An 18,807-nucleotide genomic window follows, 5' to 3' on the forward strand; every position below is an offset into this window, starting at 1 on the left:
TGATCTATGCAAACAGGACGCACTTTCAATTTGCTGTGGCTGTCCTCGTCTGATAGATCAGGGGGCCCGATTGCTTGGGTTTGCAGGGAAAAAATTAATCCATTTAACAATCTGCGGCTTAAATTTAAGGATTTTCAGGTTTTTTTTCAGACTATCAATACGCTCCAATTCAAGAGCGGATTCCTTGCACTCAGGCATCCGCTGGTGATAACAGCCGAGTTGGCATGAAGAGAGGCAGAGATGGATTAATTATGCAGAGAACATGGAAATTTCAGCTTATCATCGAACAGCAAAGGAGCCGAGCTCACATAATCAGCAAACGAGAAACACAATGCAATGGCACGTTCAAGGCAATCAGAGTGCACGTTACATGTTAAGATTTCTTCTAAAATTAAAAAAAAACAACCAGATGGGAAAAGTATAAAATGATGTTAATGAGGAATTTAAAAATCTTTCTAAACTCATGAATAGTTTTTCTTCTTGCTATCTAACATACAGAATATTTAAGGAATATGTACAATACCCAGATATGTCAGACTTTCAGGTACCATTAGACTCAATATGCAAAAGCAAAAGCTGCTGCCATCATTTTTGAGTGGCACAAACATGCCAGCAATGTTGCTGCCTTTTGGTTTAAATTAACCCAATCACCACCAGAATGGAGGGAGACACTATCTCACAGAGTGGAGATACATTTCAGAAAGTTACTCAATTTATTGGGTAAAAAACATTTTGATATACCGCCTTATTGCGTCTTTGAGATGTCTCAAAACGCTTCACAGAATATACTGTAAAGTGAATTGACTGTATATTTTGGGCAAAACGTGGCAGCCAATTGCGCACAGCAGTGTCCCACAGTCATAGATTGAGTGATACATTTTTTTCTAAAAAGGGATTATTACCCCCAGATCTGCTAATTGACTAACAACTGGGTTCCTACTTACTTCTTGGTAATCAGAGGTGTGTGGAGTAAGAAAACTTGCCCAACATTTTGCCCTGCTCGAGAACCAAACCCAGGTCCTCCCGCTTGCGAGGTGAGTGCTCTGACCAATACCCTACAGGAGTCCACAATGTGCAGGAAATACAAATATACTCGACTCAATTTGAATGACAAATTACCCACTACTCCCCTCCCCACCCAACTAAAGATGCCATGCAAAGGTTTCTCCCACAAATCCTGAAAAAGTAATCCGCATTAAAATTGTGCCAATGACTTCTCTCAATAGATAGGAATCACAAACAGACATTGCAGGGGTATAAACAAACATGTTGTTTTCCAGCTGTAAATTATGAATGGAGCACAACATACAAGAGCGATGAGACTATTTATTCTGTACTTTGATCAACCACATTCCTCACCCAAATGCCCATTAATGAATGAAGTGTGACACCAGACAAAGTGTCAGCGGGCTATTTGACCAGAAGGATACTGATCCTGTCTTCACTCAGAACCCACACGTATTCTCCTCCAACAGAGATCTTTGTGAAACAAAGTTTTAATGTAAACATTTAATACTAATTGCTAACATTCTTCATACCATAATTTTAAGGTGGTATGCTGCGTTTTACTTTTAGTCTAACCATTTAACATTATGTCTGTTTTCAATTTTATGATCCTTTTAAAATCAATTTTTGTAACTGTAAATTAAGAACATACATTTGCTTCTTGGCATCGAGGGATTTTTAGTGATAAATCATGATATTCTAACCCATTTACTGGTAAGGTGGTGACACAGAATGTTCCAGGGTTTGCCATAACAGTAAATTCAGAAATTCGTTTAAACTGAAGTCAGATTGAAATACAATAACCTGAAGTCTAAAACTGTTTTCAGCTATTAATGTTCAATTAGCAGATGCAGACATGGTATTAAAAAAATCATGAAATCATATGTCTGAGAGGCAGTGGTAGATTTAATACTGGAAACATGGTTAGGTGTGATTCAATGAAAAATGTGTTGTTTGGTTAGAAGTTTCCCAATTTATAAATTGTGTTGTTAAATCCACCAATATAAAAATAACAGCAGCAAACAACTGGCTGAATGGTATTTAAACATGCCAAAGACAAAAAGCCTTCAACCTGCATTTATAACATGCATTTGGAAGGGAAACATCACCTCATTTACCTCTTTTAGGAAAAAAAGAGGGAGGTACAGCTCTTCAAGCTGGATCAATAGAGAGTATGATTGGACTTAGGTGAAAGTGTAAAGCTTCAATGATTCAGAAGAATCTGGTAAGCCTCTGAAATTAAAGGCAAACACATTAGAACTGCCCCGAGTTAATGCATTGGAACATATATTCTGTCATGCAAGTCTTAAAGTATGCATTTATGAAAAAATATTGTTAATGTAAAACACTTTGGATCTCCAAAAAATTGTTTACAGGTCCAGAAGTAGTAAACATTCACAACATTCATTGTGATACATTAAAAGTTGCATTTGTAGTTTGTATGTTTGCTGATTGTTTGTATAGTGTCACAAACATTGAACTTACAGACACCAATGAGAAACTCACTTCTGTATTTTAGTTATTATATTAGTAAATTATGAGCAGTTATTTTAGTAAAGGATCACATTAATACAAGCATATCACATAGCACATATGAAGAGCTAGATATTGTAATCAGCTAATGGAAGAAGGTCATCCCTTTTTCCTCTTCCCACTTTGCTTGATGTATATTCTCCCTTGAAAGCACTTTGAGACACTATCCTATGGGAAACCCATCATGAAGTGCAATCACTTGTTTGCTAGTGCTAGTTCCCTCACTGAAGCTAGCTTTCCCACTGGAGCTACTTCTCCCACCAATTCAAATCTGCAACTCTTTCTCTCACATGTCCTTGTTGTATGGAAAGGATAATGTTGTGGGGTACAGATTATTACTATTGTGGTATAACCAATTGAATGTTTGTCATTTCTGTAACTGATAGAATATTTTGAGATTGAGTTTTACAGCCATATACTGAGTTGGTTTGCTACATTTTATATCATTTAAGCAAAATAGATATCAAAATGTTACAAGAATTATCAGAAGGGTTCAGATAACATAACCATCAATGCTGGGGGAAAACAAGCGTAATATTAAAGAGGAGATGCTCTCACATCTCGTGTTCCAGGAGTATACAATCAGCTATGGTAAATACAGGGGGAGAGGAAGGAGGTAAGTAGGATGTCGTGGGTTTGAACCAACAGGCAGTTCCTCAGTCAACTAAAGAATGGTTAGTGAGCCCTTCTGGGTTGTCAAAAAGACGCAAACATGCTCTGAGCACTGCAAGTCAAAGCTATGGTCCTAAATGGATAAGCCATAGTTACCAATTAAATGAAAAATAAAACAAGAAATTTAAACACAGAAGAAGGGCGGGCTAGGTGGCTTATTTGGTAATGTTAAGATCATTTCTTACCCAATAATATTCAAGTACAATCTCGCCTAGATTTCTTTATGTTCTGTTACAATTTGTGAGACATCTAACTGGTTACAGTTGCCTCTGGATGTACACTGAGATTTAATGTGAGCTGAAAGATTACATTACAGCTTTTTACATTACATTATATAACAGGGTAAAACCAGAGCAATAGAAATGACAAACAAACTGAGACTTGATGAGAGGATAGAAATACCTACAGAATTTGTATTGGCTGTCAGTGAACAATCTAGCTTTCCCACGGGCTAATGCATCCTCCAACAACAGTCATTTAAATGTTAACACTGTATTTGAACTTCTGCATACATGGGCAGTATTCCAGATGATGAGAATGCCTGGGAGAAAGTTACACAGGCAGAAGAAGCAGTGTGTGCAGCCTCATTACTACTGTTTATTACTGATTTTTTGATACAAATGTTTGCAGTATACCATTGGTCTCGGGTTCCTGGTATAAACATGGAGGTCTATCTGAAGCGCAAGGAACAGTTGTGATGCTGCATTAATCACAATCTTCTAGAGGACTGACATTACAAACACATAGTCTAATAGTCTTCTTGAACTCAAGCACTGACTTATGTACTTTTAGTTTATTTCTTTTTTTGGTGAATATTTGGGCCCACAAATACAAGGGAAGCTAGCAAGCACACAATACTAGCAATAAGTACTTCCTGTAGGAATAGTACTTATCGGATTTAGAATGTATCTCCTATTGCCCCACAATGCAGTTAACTTTCAAGCTCAGAAGGATACTCCCCAGCATATTTTCCACACCAGTCACTCGCTGCCTGTCTGAATGACATTGTGAATTTAGTGCCAAATAAAGCATACATCTTGTGCTCATACTAAGAACTGGGTAAATGGCTGTAAGAGTCCTATGTAAAATGACTTTGAAGACTAATAAAGAGAGGAGACTTCCATCACATCACTGGATTCAAATCCTTTGAATGACATGTTAAACCAAGGTCCCATTTGCCTATTTGAGTGGATGTTAAAAGTTCCCGTTTGTATAGTGCCCCTCAGAGAGGTCACTGCATCTCAGAGAGATTGACAAGGCATGATACCAAATGCAAGGATTATTATCATTTATTTTTGTCATCAAACCCCAGACCCAGTGCAGCTTGTTACCCAGTCTCCCTTTTCTTAATTTTTTTTAAAAACATTTTTTCTCATTGCTTAAGTTTGCTTCCCCTCATGTACATTTCACCAAATGAGAATGGGTAGGCATTCAGCTTCCAGTTTTCTGTTGCACATCTTCCTGTTCACTATGGGGTATATGCATGTTACAAAGGTTTACAGGCCTGTTGTTCCTTCATCCTTGCTTACTTGGTTCTGTTCAGGCATTCTTGGGATTCTGGGAAAATCATCATAGGTCACAAGAAAAGAATGGATTGAAAAAGGCTTGTTGGTTTGTTTTGTTTCATCCTTGCTCCAGTCTACCCATTACATCTTTGTTATTAAAATGGATCCAATGCCCTGGCCTCAAAATCCTTCCCGGTAACCTGTTAATTACCCTTTCTGTAAATAAACATTTCCTGTTCCTAAAATGAATCCTCTGAATCTATGCCCAGCTTTCGCACATCTAAATGTATTGTTCTGGGTTTGCTTTCTTAATTGCATTTAGCATCTAATTTTCAAATTTTTTTCAAGGTTGAAGACCCTTGCTTAACTAGTCGGTTTTTAGTTTATCTAGCTGACTCTCAAAGCTTACCCTTCTAACACTGGGGATCGATCTCGTTGCTTTTGTCAGCACTGCCTCGGGCTCACATATATCATGACAACCAAAGTACTGACAAAGACTTCAGGGGATCTGAACTGAACCGATTTTGCAATATAACTAACAACCTGTTTATCCTGCCTCACACTGTTTCACCATGGTGAGTCAACCAACACTGCTGGATAGCTTTCAACTTTATCCCTAGCAAGTTACATCCAGTCAATCGAGAACATGAGTCACCTATTTCTGCTTCCTATCGGCAGTAACTTATGTTTAGATAGCCTCATCTTACAATTCTGTTGCTAATGATTTGTGTATTTTTTTTAAAAATTACAAAAAATAAAAGAAATGTTTAATCTATTCACAGAATATTTTGAGAGAATGTTTCTACCCGGTTATGCCATCCATTGGGATGCAGGTGATATAGATCATTGATGTAGGTGATATACATACACAAAGAGTATTCATGGCATGCATTAATTTTAAATAAAATCTTTTGTAAGTCATTTAATATTTCTCTTCCTCAGATAAGAAGATGGGCCGACAACCTAATGCAAGGCATTTTTGAAAGCTTGGCTCTGACTGCTGAAATGTGTATGAAAATGGCCCAAGATTTTCTTCTATTTAATTTTCTCTCTTTTTCAACAGCTAAGCACATATCTTTGTTTCAACTTTCAGATAAAAAAAATCACTATATGGTAAACAGTGAACATGAACCCATCCATATCCTACCATCCATTGCATAGCACTTTGGTCTCTAAGCTTACTGCTTTCATTTTTCCATTTTGCATTATTGATTGTTAGTTCACTGATAATTGCCACTATTTATCGTAGTAATTTTCTCTCTTTTCTCAGCCATCTCTAATCTCTCTACTTTCTTCCTCCAAATACATTCTTGACCTCTGTACATGTCTCCTCATGGCCAACATCTCTTTAGATTAGACCTCAATGTTTAAATCAATCTTTTATGTAGCTGCATTACCTGGCCCTCAAATCAACCAATAGGAGCGAGAGATCTGGGTTCGATTCCAGGCAGGGCGAAATATTGAACATGTTTCCTTACTCCACACTCATCTGTTTACCTAGCAGTAAGTAGGAACCCGGTTGTTTGTCGATTGGTGGATCATTTTTCCGGGGGTAATAATTCCTTCAAAAAAATATATAAAGTAAATTGGTCACTCAATTCACGACTGTTTGTGGGACACTGCTGTGAGCAATTGGCTGCCGTGTTTCACCCACCGAATATACAATTCACTTTACAGTATATTCAGTGAAATGCTTTGAGGCGTCTCGAAAACATGATAAGGCGCTATGTCAATGCAAGAATTATTATTATGATTATTATAATAATTCCAGGAACATCTCCCACCCTTGCAGATCCTCCTGAACATCCACTTCTACTTCCTTAAATAAAAATCCTGATCCCTTGAAATTGGTCTATCGTTCCTCTGTTAAGTATAGTATTCATATACTCTAGGCTGACACTCTAATGCAGTACTGAGGGTGTGCTGCAAGCGCTCTGATACACTACCCTGCGTGGAGGGTGCTATAGAAGTGCAAGCTTTTGTTGCATTGTTGGTTGTCCTTCAGATCAGATTATAAACCATGTTCTATTGGCCTGTTCAGTTGGACCCTAAAGATCCCATGGCACTAATCGAAAAGAGAAGGGAATTTCTCCTGCTGTCCTGAGGCCCTTAATGGTCAAATAAAATTGGTCACTCACAACATTGCTGTGCACAAATTGAATGACACATTTGCCTACAAAAATACAGTCACACTTAATTGTAATCATGTGAAGTGTTTTGAGAGGTCTTCCTGATGTGAAAGATGCTATATCAAATGTAAGGATTACTATTATTACTGTATTAGATTGATCAGATTAAAGAATATTGTATCTCCCTCTCACAAACCAGATCTTCCTCCTACTCCAGGATTGTCCTAGATGACAAGGATAATTCTATTTTCTTCTTCACCATGACCAACCACCTTCTCACCATGCTCATCTCCTGCATGAACCCACCACCTGCTCGCTCCACCAACCCAGCACTTATTTACATTATAATCCCTCCTCAGACACTTGTATCCTTTATTGCATCCTTTATCAAACCTACCATCATCACCCCCACCTAAAAAATATCACCTTTTACTCCCATGTCTCCTCAAACTACTGTCCATCTCCAATTTGGTCTTTCTCTTCAAATTATTGGAATGGCCCCAACTATGTTCCAAATATTCAATAAGGCTTTCAACCCACCCATAGCATCAAGACAGACCTGGTTGAAATCACCAGCATAAATCTGTCAGTCACTGATCAGAGACAGCTCTTTGTACAAACTTTACTTCTCTGCTGCTTTTCATACTCTTGACCATGAACCACTATTAATCATCACCTTCACCCACCTCAGTAATTCATACTTTATTTGTTCTACTTCTACCTATCCCAATGTTTCTTGGTGACATTAATCAGCAGGCATGAGATCAGTTTCCACATGCATGCCAATGACTCCTGTTCTTCCTCTTCTAACATTGATTCCAGGATCATTGCTGTTTTGACCAACTGCCTATCAGATTTCAAGTCCTAGATTACTTTTAGCTGCCTTCAGTTGACCATAAACAATCTGAAGCCATCTGATGCAGCTGTAGAAAGTTTCTCGCTGATTCTATCAGCCTCTTTGCTCCAGTTAACTGTGAGTAATCATGGCATTCCATTTAACCCACAAATCTGATTCAAACCCTAGCCAAGCATTTACTGCTTAAATCCCTGTCCTATACTCAACATAGCCCACACTGTTATTTATGCTTTTGTCATCTCAACACTAGATTTCTCTAAAGCTTTCTTTGTCAGACTCCCTAGCTCCAACCTTCACAAGTTGTAGCTCATACAGAAATCAACAACACATGTCCTCTTCTCCATCAAACCAGACTGCACTAGCTCTTAACAGATCGACTTAAAGACCCTTGTCTTGACCTGCAAATCCCTTCACAATCTTGCCCTATTCTATAAATACAATATTCTTCAACCTATTCTCTTGGCTGTATCCTGCTCTGCCAACTCTATTCTGTTGCTTGTTCTTCACTCCCACACACTCTCTGTTCCACCATTAGTAGCACAACTTTCAACCATTATGCCCCACTCTCTGGAACACTCTGCCAAAACCCTTTCACTTTGCTCCATTCTGCCTGCTTTTAAAACCCTTTTAAAAGTTATTTTGGACTATAATCTTTGGTCAGCATCAACTGCTATTTCTTCCCTCCCTGCTTAGTGATCCCATCGTCTTTACAAAGTGCTGCAAGATGTTATCCTATGTGAAAGGTGCTATACAAGTGAAAGGTTTTGTTATAGTAAATACATTTTGTAGAGAATAATAGATCTTTGTAAGTTAATTTCAATGCAGTAGTCAAGTTCTGAGCCAAGAGAGCAAAGATCAAGTCATTTACGATTGCCATCTAAACCCTGAGATTGGATTATTGCCTTAAATTCATGCTGATATACGAGATAACATATTTTCATTAAAACAATTTTTTTCTTCATTAAAAAAACCATGAAAACAGTGCAGTGGAAGTTTTGATATTCTTTGAATCAGGCCTACTGATATGTGATACTGAAGAAAAGGCTGCTACCAAATATATAATGTAACAACTGAAAGTGCATACAACTACATAAAGTATATAGCTTTACCAGTGTTTTTTCAAGGGAGATTGGATGAAAACTTTATATAGTGTGACATATTCTAGTTTAAATAGTTGTAGTATGGGTAGATAATATTTAACACATAATTAGTAGTAGCATGAAACAGAGTGGGGTTTTGGACAGTACAGCTGCAAGGGATACAGAACAGCACAGAAGAGTTGAGTGTTTCCAGATGTTTGAGTCCTTGGCCACAAAATAGCTGGGAATATTCTAGGAACTTAAACCTATATCAATCTAAACAGTGCACTATTTATACACATTCTCAGGAGTAAGAGGTAGATGAAATAATGTAAGCATTCATTAAAGATATTGGAATTTGTTTAAACAGGAAAACGTATTGAGCAGTCCAGTATCATTGGAAGTAATACAGGGAATTGCCTTTGGCAGGAAGTGACCATGTACCAATAATTTGGCCACTAAAATGTAATAGTTTATTTTTTAGGAATTCCCTCGTTGAAAAAGGTTTGTTTTATTTTCAATTTTTTCCAATTTTCTTTTTTTTTAAAAATACAAAAAAATCATCTTAACCAGTAACTAAAATTAAGGCAGTAATCCAATCTCTTGGGTTGTATGATGAATATAATGTGTTCTTGTGTTTTGCTTTCTGTGGTTCAGGACTATATCTGCACTCCAAACCAAATAATGTTAAACGGGATAAAATAATAATTCGATAGCGGAGCACTGCGCTGGTGCAAAATCTACCAGTTCCGCTAGTTTTAGATTCTACCCCCAAATTAATAAGACAAAGGACATAAATTTGTAAATGCTCTTGGCATCAACACAATACTGATCATGTGCACCCCAGCGCAAAATCTGCATTCTATTAAACAGTGTGATGTCAAGTGTGCTACAATTATGCATTTCATTTCTAATTTAAATGCCATTGGAATTTTCCTTTCAGATTGATATGGAGAATTGGCTGCACACAATTCTGGTAAGACGGAGGCCATTTCCTCAGGTTATGTATAATTTTAAAAGCAGTCTCTTAATGTTGCATAATGTTGGAAATTTTGGTCCAAAGAGAAGGAAACAAGCAGTCCTTTTGTTCACTTTTTTAAGAAGCAAATCATTAAGAATAGTGGCTTCAGAATTCTACCAAACAAGGTGGTCTTATCAGCAGCATCTACTCAAAGCCCACCCAAAGCTAATTTTGCTGTAGAATGCACTTTGCCAGAACACATTATAATAAAGCAGGTCATGTGGTGAGGCTGAGCAATGTTGCACAAATTGCATTAAAATCAAGTTTTATGCTGTCACAAAAACTGCTGCAGACAATATTTTACCCCACTACAAAATGGAAACTCTGTAAACAGTGATATTTCTTCAAATCTGTTTCTCTAATTCTTATTCATTGATTTAGGTGTCAGGCTAATTCAGTTGCCTCTCATTATGGGTTCAAGCCCCACATCAGGACTTTGAACTTGTGATCTAGGGCCGGCTAACACTCCTGTGCAGAGCTGGGTTGATGGACATGCTGTCTTTTTGGATGAGACATTAAACCAAGGTCCCATCCGCCTGTGCACATGGATGTTAAAGATCCCGTGGCACTATCCAAAAAGAGAAGGGAGTATCTCTCTGATTCCTGGCCAACAATCCCAAAATAAAATTGGTTATTCATTTCATGATTGCTCCTAAGACATTGCTGTAAGCAAACCTAAACTAATCAGTGAAAATTAAGTCTAGCATTTAGGCTACACCTGAAAACAACAATTATGTCATGGAATTTGCAGTATTACCCCTCCTCACCATGGATAATCCACAATATCTATGATCCACGAATACTATCATAATAATATAATAAATAATCCTTGCATTTGATATAATGCTTTTCACGTCTTCCAGACATCTCAAAGAATGTAATGTAAAGTGAATTGACTGTATATTTGTGCAGCTAATTGCACACAGCAGTGTCCTACAAACAGTCGTGGATTGAAGTGACCAATTTTTTATTATTTTTTTTCTGGAGGTATTATTATCAGACGTGTGGAGTAAGGAAACTTGCCCAAAGTTTCGCCCTGTTGAGAATCAAACCCAGGTCTCTCGCTTGCGAGGCGAGTGCTCTAACCACTGAGCTACAACAACAACAAAATTACATTTATAGAGCGCCTTTCACGTCGGGAGGACGTCTCAAGGTGCTGGACAGTCAGGGGTCAGGACCCGAACATGGGGGAGGGGTGGGGTACGGGTGAGGGATGGTAGAGAGGTAGGAGGGGGACTGAAGGCATGATCAAAGAGGAGAGTCTAGAGACCAGCCTTGAAGGAGACAAGGGAGGAAGCGAGGCAAAGGGACTGTGGGATAGAGTTCCAGAGTGTGGGGGCAGAGAGGCTGAAAGCCCGGCCACCGATGGTAGGGTGGGTAGGGCAGGAGACATGGAGCAGGCCGGAGCCCGCTGAATGGAGGGAGCGGGCAGGTTGGTAGAGAGTCAGCAGGTCAGAGAGGTAGGAGGCGGCCTTGATGGATGGCCATGGATGGCTTTGAAAGTGAGGACGAGGATTTTGAATTGAATCCTCTGAGGGATGGGGAGCCAGTGGAATCGGGCGAGGGTGGGAGTGATGGGGTCACGGAGCCTGGTGCGTGAGAGTACATGAGCTGCAGAGCTTTGGATGATCGGCAGCTTGTGAAGGGAAGAGTTGGAAAGGCTGATGAGGAGGGAGTTTCCATAATCGAGGCTTGATGTGACAAATGTGTGGGTGAGGGTTTCGGCAGCCTGAGGGGTGAGGCAGAGCTACAAGGCTCCACATGGGGATGTGTCATACATAGACTAGAAGCATCTCATATTGGAGGATCAATTGTGAGCTGTTATCCCAATTTATTGTTGTGTAATTGTCAGTAGTTACAATGCACCAATAGTAGTAATCGGGAGCTGCAATCCAACTGCTCACTTGGTCAAGGTCAGTAAGTGGTAAGAATGGTTTGTAATTCGGGGAGAGCAAAAAAAAAGGATTAAGTCTGCAAAAACATACTGCTATTATTTTCATTTGAATAATACATGAGCACACATCCGGAACTGGGAGGAAAAGACATTTACAGAGGTAAGTCATGCAGTCCATTGTCTTTGCGCTGGATTAAGTGCGGAGATGGAAATATAAAATGGAAGAGAGATTGAAGATGAGGGTATTAGTCAAAAAGAGGTGCCAAAGTAATGAATGAGACAAAAGCATGATTGTAGCATGAAGCAGGAGTCTGGAAAAAAGTCACATTTCCAGAAAGTTATTTTTGATCAGTTTTGACCAACTAATATTTGTTCAAATGAGCAACAAATAGACAGAGATGACTCACAATTTCCCAGTTTGCTGTTCCGCTGTTTCCGGGAAGGAAAACATTTTAAAGGAGGGAAACATTTTAAAAGAGATTTAACTGAATATTAACCTATTGAAAACAAGACATCATTTCAGCTATTACAATTTACTCATTCATCTTTCACATGTTTTTCTCAACTTGGTACCACATCATTTGAAAAATGTTTCTACTTCCTCAGTTATGCCCCACCTCAAAGTGGAAAAACAGAAAGACTAGTGAACGCAAATGAAATGTACAACTCAGATGAAATTTAAGATCCAAATGCAAGCTTTCATTCGCATGCAAATTACGGAATTTTATACTTAAAACACTGCAACACTATGCCAAACTGTTAGACTCAATTCATTTTTATCATGGACCCAAAATTAAGAATCCAACTTCTTACTTGTTTGAATTTCTAATGCAACCACTAAGTGTATTCCCACACAATGTGAAATCTGCTTTCATTTCTTGTGCTAAAATGCAGATGTAGATTGTGGTGGTACACCATTGTGCAATAACAATCTACACACATGTGCAAAGGGCAAAAATTGCTTTCCAAAATGATAAGGACACAGGCCTAGATTTTTTGTTTTGATAATAGCTTTTCAGTGGATTTTATTATGGAGGTAACTGATTATGTGATAAAATAGCACATGCTGTAATTTCAGCCAGTTTGAGTTTCCACTTAACATCAATTACCAGTAGAGATTAGGGGAGAGATATAAACAGGTACAGTACATTGGGTGTTAACACTACTTTGCAGGAGACAAATATGATAAAAAAAACAATTTGTCTTACAGGGAAAGTAAATTCAGCAAAATTATTTATTTTAAATAGGTTTGTTGGAAATCACATTTTATTACCAAGAGATTTAGATTACATTAAAGTTCTTGTTGGAATGCTGTGTGTCTTTTATTTGTCCTGCTTACCCATACCTTCCCTTTTGGTTGTCAGTTTGGTCTCTGGCATGTGCAGAAATCCATCACCATTATTGCAAGTTAATCACCTTAATCAGCTTGGCCAAGGCACCTGACAATATGTTGCATGTATTGTTAATCACAAGATGATTTGGGCAAGGCTAAAAGAAATAGCTCACTATATATTTGCCTTGGCTCTTTTCTATATATAGCCCTTGGCAACCCAATGGCCGCCACACCCCTGCAATCAGGCTGGGATAGAGCATTTTTATTTGGGTATTTGGCAGTTATCACCAGAAGTGGAAAATCCTAACATTGGATAAGAACAGAGTTGTTAAAAGGCAACACTGGGTCAAAATCATTCCACAGACTTTCAATGGGAATGTACAGTCAAAAATCAAGCTTTTGGCATGTCGAAGACAAGACGTTTCTCCAAAGACAAGAATCATTTTTAAAATCACAAGAACTGATTCTTTGTCTTGCACTGGTGGCAGCCTAATGTCTCTGCTTTATTGAGACTGACATGACATATCTCTTGCCTTGGCCATTCGTAAAAGTTCATAAGAGCCTTTTAAAGGTATAATTTCCCTACAAATTGATTTTTTTGTATAAAATTTGATATTACCGCAGATCACCGTAAATCCAAACCACTCATGGGAAATGCCTTTGGTTCAGATTTAATGTTCTCCACATTTGCGATAAAACCATTTCCCTCCTCCCTAAAATGCACATATACATGCAATTTCATGTGAATCAATTCTTACAGAATTTCCGATTGATCCTGCAACACCAGTTAAAATTGGTTAATGAGTATCACTTTACACACTCAAAGGTGCATTTGCCACCATTTCATCCACAAAAACAACTGGCATGTAACTGGCACTGGATAAACATATGAGAGAAACTTGGTTTTCTTTTTTTAGCTGCTTCAGACTATTTGAGTTTGAATTTAGAACATTTTGCTGCATTTAGTTATTTTCACAACAATCTCAAAGTCACTTTATGTTGTACAAGATTAAGTGTCAATCATTGTTTTGACTTAATCATTGTCATGCATTTGACAGTCTGTGATCTGAATGGCTTTATCTCTACAATACCTCATAGAATCATAGAATCATAGAATTGTACAGCACAAAAAGCGGCCATTCGGCCCATCGAGTTTGCGCCGGCTCTTTGAATAGAGCAATTGATGTCAGTCCCACTCCCCAGCCCTTTCCCCATAACCCTGCAAACCGGTCCTTCTCAAATACCCGTCCACCGTGTTTTTAAAAGTAGTTATCGAATTGGCCTCGACCACCCTTTCAGGCAATGCGTTCCAGATTCGAACAACTTGTTGCGTGAAACAATGTTTTCTCACCTCCCCTCTGCTTCTTTTAGATACTATTTTGAATCTGTGACCTCGAGTCACCGACACACCCACCAGTGGAAACAGTTTTTCCCTTTCTAACCTATCAAATCCCCTCATGATTTTGAAGACCTTTATTAGGTCTCCTCGTAACCTTCTCTGCTACAATGAGAATAATCCCAGCCTCTCTAGCCTTTCCTCATAATCAAGGTCCCTCATTCCTGGTACCATCCTTGTAAATATTCTCTGCACCCTTTCCAATGCCTTAACATCCTTCCTATAGTGTGGTGCCCAGAACTGGGCACAGTATTCTAACTGAGGCCTAACCAGTGTTTTATATAAGTTAATCATAACCTCCTGACTTCTGTAAACTATTTATAAAGCCTAATATCCCATATGCCCTTTTTACAGCTTTATCTACCTGTCCTGCCACCTTCAAGGATTCATTTACCTGAACCCCAAGGTCTCTCTGTTCTTTTAACCCCTTAAGATTGTATTACCAGCCTATATTGCCTCCCCTCATTCTTTCTTCCAAAATGCATTACCTCGCATTTCTCCAGATTGAAATTCATCTGCCATGTGTCTGCCCATTTTACCATTCTGTCTATGTCTTCCTGTAGTTGGTTACTATCCTTCTCACTGTTTACCACCCTACCTAACTTTGTGTCGTCTGCAAACTTGGAAATGGTACTTGCTATACCCAAGTCCAGATCATTTATGTATATTAAGAAGAGCAGTGGTCCTAATACCAATCCCTGGAGGACACCACTGTACACATCCCTCCAGTCAGAAAAGCAGTCGTTCACTACAACTCTCTGCTTTCTGTCTCCCAGCCAGTTCTGGATCCATGCTGCCACTGTCCCTTTTATATCATGGGCTTCCATCTTTCTTACAAGTCTTTCATGTGGCACTTTGTCAAATGCCTTTTGAAAATCCATATAAACTACATCAACTGCACTACCTTCATCCACCCTCTCCGTTACCTCACGAAAAATTCTATTAGATTTGTTAGACAAGATTTGCATTTAACAAATCCATGTTGGCTGACGCTAATTAACCCATATTCTTCTAAGTGAAGATTTATTCTGTCCTGGATTATAGTCTCCAGGAGTTTCCCCATTACTGATGTTAGGCTGTAGTTCCCAGGTTTGTCCTTTTGTCCCTTTTTGTACAGGAGAGTCACATTGGCCACTCTCCAGTCCTCTGGCACCACTCCTGTGTCCAATGAAGATTGAAAAATTGTAGCCAAAGCCTCCGCTATTTGTACCCTTGCCTCCCATGGTAACCTTGGTTGCATCTTTTTTTCTTGATATGTTTGTAAACTATTTTAGAATTCCCTTTAATGTTACCCGCTAACCTTTTCTCGTAAAATCTTTTAGCCCCTCTTATTTCCTTTTTCAAACCTCTTCTGCACTTCCTATATTCTATTTGGTTGTCTTCTGTATGGGTTTGACATTTGTCATACGCCTCCTTTTCTGCTTCATTCTAGATACAATTACCTTCGTCATCCATGGAGGTTTGGAAGCCCTACTTTTCCCTTTTGTGAGAATGTATTTATTCTGTCCCTGAGCAAACTCATCCTTGAAGACTTCCCACTGCTCTTTAGTTGTTTTACTTGCCAATCTTTCTTTCCAGTCCACCTTGGCTAGATCCCTTTTTAACTCACTGAAATTTGCCCTCTTCCAGTTGAGTATCTTCACCTTAGATGGTTCCTTGTCTCTTTCCATATGCACTCTGAATCTAATGATATTATGATCACTATTGCCTAGATGCTCTCCCACTGAAACCTGCTCCACGTGCCCTACTTTACTCCCCAGAACTAGATCTAGCACTGCTTCCTTCCTTGTTGGGCTGGAAACGTACTGATCAAGAAACTTGTCCTGTATGCATTTTAGGAATATTTCCCCCTCCTTGCCCTTTGCGCTGTTGTTTTGCCAGGGATTACAAAGCACAATTTCAGGACAGGAACCAGAAAGTACTTTTTTTACCCACAGAGTAATTAACAACTGGAATAGTTTACTAGGACACTGGACTTATTTAAGTAAACAGCCTGATGCTGTGATTAGAGGATGCTTCATACAATCATAGAATCATAAAATTATACAGCACAGAAGGAGGCCTTTTGGCCCATCATGTCTGTGTCAGCTCTATCCAACTCAATCCCACTCCCCCGTTCTCCCCCCCCCTATAGCCCTGCAAACTTATCCTCCCCAAATAATTATCTACTTCTCTCTTAAAAGTTGTTATCGAATCAACTTCCACCACCCTTTCAGGCAATGCATTCCAGATCTGAACAATTCGCGGTGTGAAAAAAATTCTCCTCACCTCTGTTTCTTTTAACAACTATTTTAAATCAGTATCCTCAGGTTACCAACCCACTCGCCAGTGGAAATAATTTCTCCTTGTTCACCCTATTGAATCCCCTCATACTTTTTTTATTAAGTCTCCTCTTAACCTTCTCTGCTCAAGGAAAATATTCCTAGCTTCTCTTGTCTCTCCTGATAACTGAAGTCCCTCATTCCTGGTACCATCCTGGTAAATCTCCTTTGCACCCTCTCCAATGCCTTGACATCCTTCCTGAAGTGTGGTACTCAGAACTGAACACAATACTCTAGCTGAGGTCAAACCAGTGTTTTATAAAGGTTCATAATAAATTCCTGACTTTTGTATTCTATGCCTCTATTTATAAAGCCTAGTATTTACATGCTTTTTTAACAGCTTTATCTACCTGTCCTGCCACCGTCAAAGATTTACTTATATGAACTCCCAGGTCTCTCTGTTCCTTCACTCTCTTTAAGATTGTACCATCAGCTTATATTGCCTCTCCTCATTCTTCCTCCCAAAATACATCACTTCATATTTCTCCACATTAAACTTCATCTGCCACGTGTCTGCCCATTTTATCAGTCTGCTTATGTCCATTTGCAGTCTGCTACAAGCCTCCTCACTGTTTATTACATTTCCTAGCTTAGTATCATCTGCAAACTTGGAAATTGGGTACTCCCTATACCCAAGTCCAGGTCATTTATATAGATCAAAAACAGCAGTGGTCCCAATACTGACACCTGGAGGACACCACTGCACACTTCTTTCCTGTCAGAAAAACAACCGTTCACACCACTCTCTGCTTTCTGTCTCCCAGACAGTTCTGTATCCATGCTGTCACTGTCCCTTGAATACCGTGGGCTTCTATTTTGCTTACAAGTCTCTTATGTGGCACTTTATCAAACACCTTTTGAAAATCCATATAAACTACATCAACTGCACTACCTTCATCCAACATTTCCGTTACTTCATCAAAAAACTCTATCAGGTTCATTAGACATGATTTGCCTTCAACAAATCTGTGTGGGCTGTCCTTTATTAACCCATATTTTTCAAAGTTAAACTTTATTTTGTCCAGGATAATAGTCTCTTGAAGTTTCCCCACTACTGACGTTAGGCTGATTGGCTTGTAGTTCCCGGGTTTATTATTCTGCCCCTTTTTGTGCAGGGGAGTATCATTTGCAACCCTCCAGTCCTCTGGCACCACCCTGGTGTCCAGGAGAATTGAAAGATTGTGGCCAGAGCTCCGTTATTTCCACCCTTACTTCCCTCATTAACCTAGGATGCATCCCATCCAAACCGGGTGATTTATCTACCTTGAGCACAGACAACCTTTTTAGTAACTCCTCTCAGTTTATTCTTATCTTATCAAATGTCTCTACCCTTTGTTTTGCATCATTAACACCTCTTTAACCCATCATCCCCTCCTCTACCCCATTTTCTCCTTTGTCTTCCTTGCCCTGCCTCTCCCCTCTCTGTTAGCCCTTAAAAGCCTCTCCCTCCCAACATGCGTCAGTTCTGACGAAGGGTTGTGGACCCGAAACATTGACTCATTTTCCTTTTTCTATAGATGCTGCCTGACCTGGATGTGATTTAGTAAAATGGCTAAATAATCTCAGCTGGTTGAATGATTTACGTCTGCTTCATCAGCCCTGTGAGCAATTATATTTCCAAGTTTCTTCCATATTCCAGAGCATGATGATTCAGCAACTTTGCAGTCAACTATGTGCAACTACATACAAAAAATCATTGACGCTTTCCTAATAAGAGTCTTCCAAGATGTTAGTCTTCAAAATGTATAGCAGCAGATAGCCACATAGGAAATGTCCTGTTCCATAACCAGATTTCTAAATGTTGTTCACCCCACTTGTATGGCAATACCATCAGCAAACAATACGATAATAATTATTAGAGTAGATCCATGGAGCAGGTGTCAGATGCGATAGAGACACAGTGAAATATTGTTGAAATCACACGTGAAATATTGGGTTAGTCTCTGTGGTACTTTGGCAGGAAAGCATGTATTCTGGTCTTAACTGGTCAGTACATTTGCTGACCTTTAGCAATGTGTGCTTATGGGAACACTCATTATAAACGCACACTGCCAAACATTGAT

Source organism: Callorhinchus milii, unplaced genomic scaffold, assembly GCF_018977255.1.
Source record: "Callorhinchus milii isolate IMCB2004 unplaced genomic scaffold, IMCB_Cmil_1.0 Scaffold2, whole genome shotgun sequence".
In the NCBI taxonomy this organism is placed as follows: Eukaryota; Metazoa; Chordata; class Chondrichthyes; order Chimaeriformes; family Callorhinchidae; genus Callorhinchus; species Callorhinchus milii.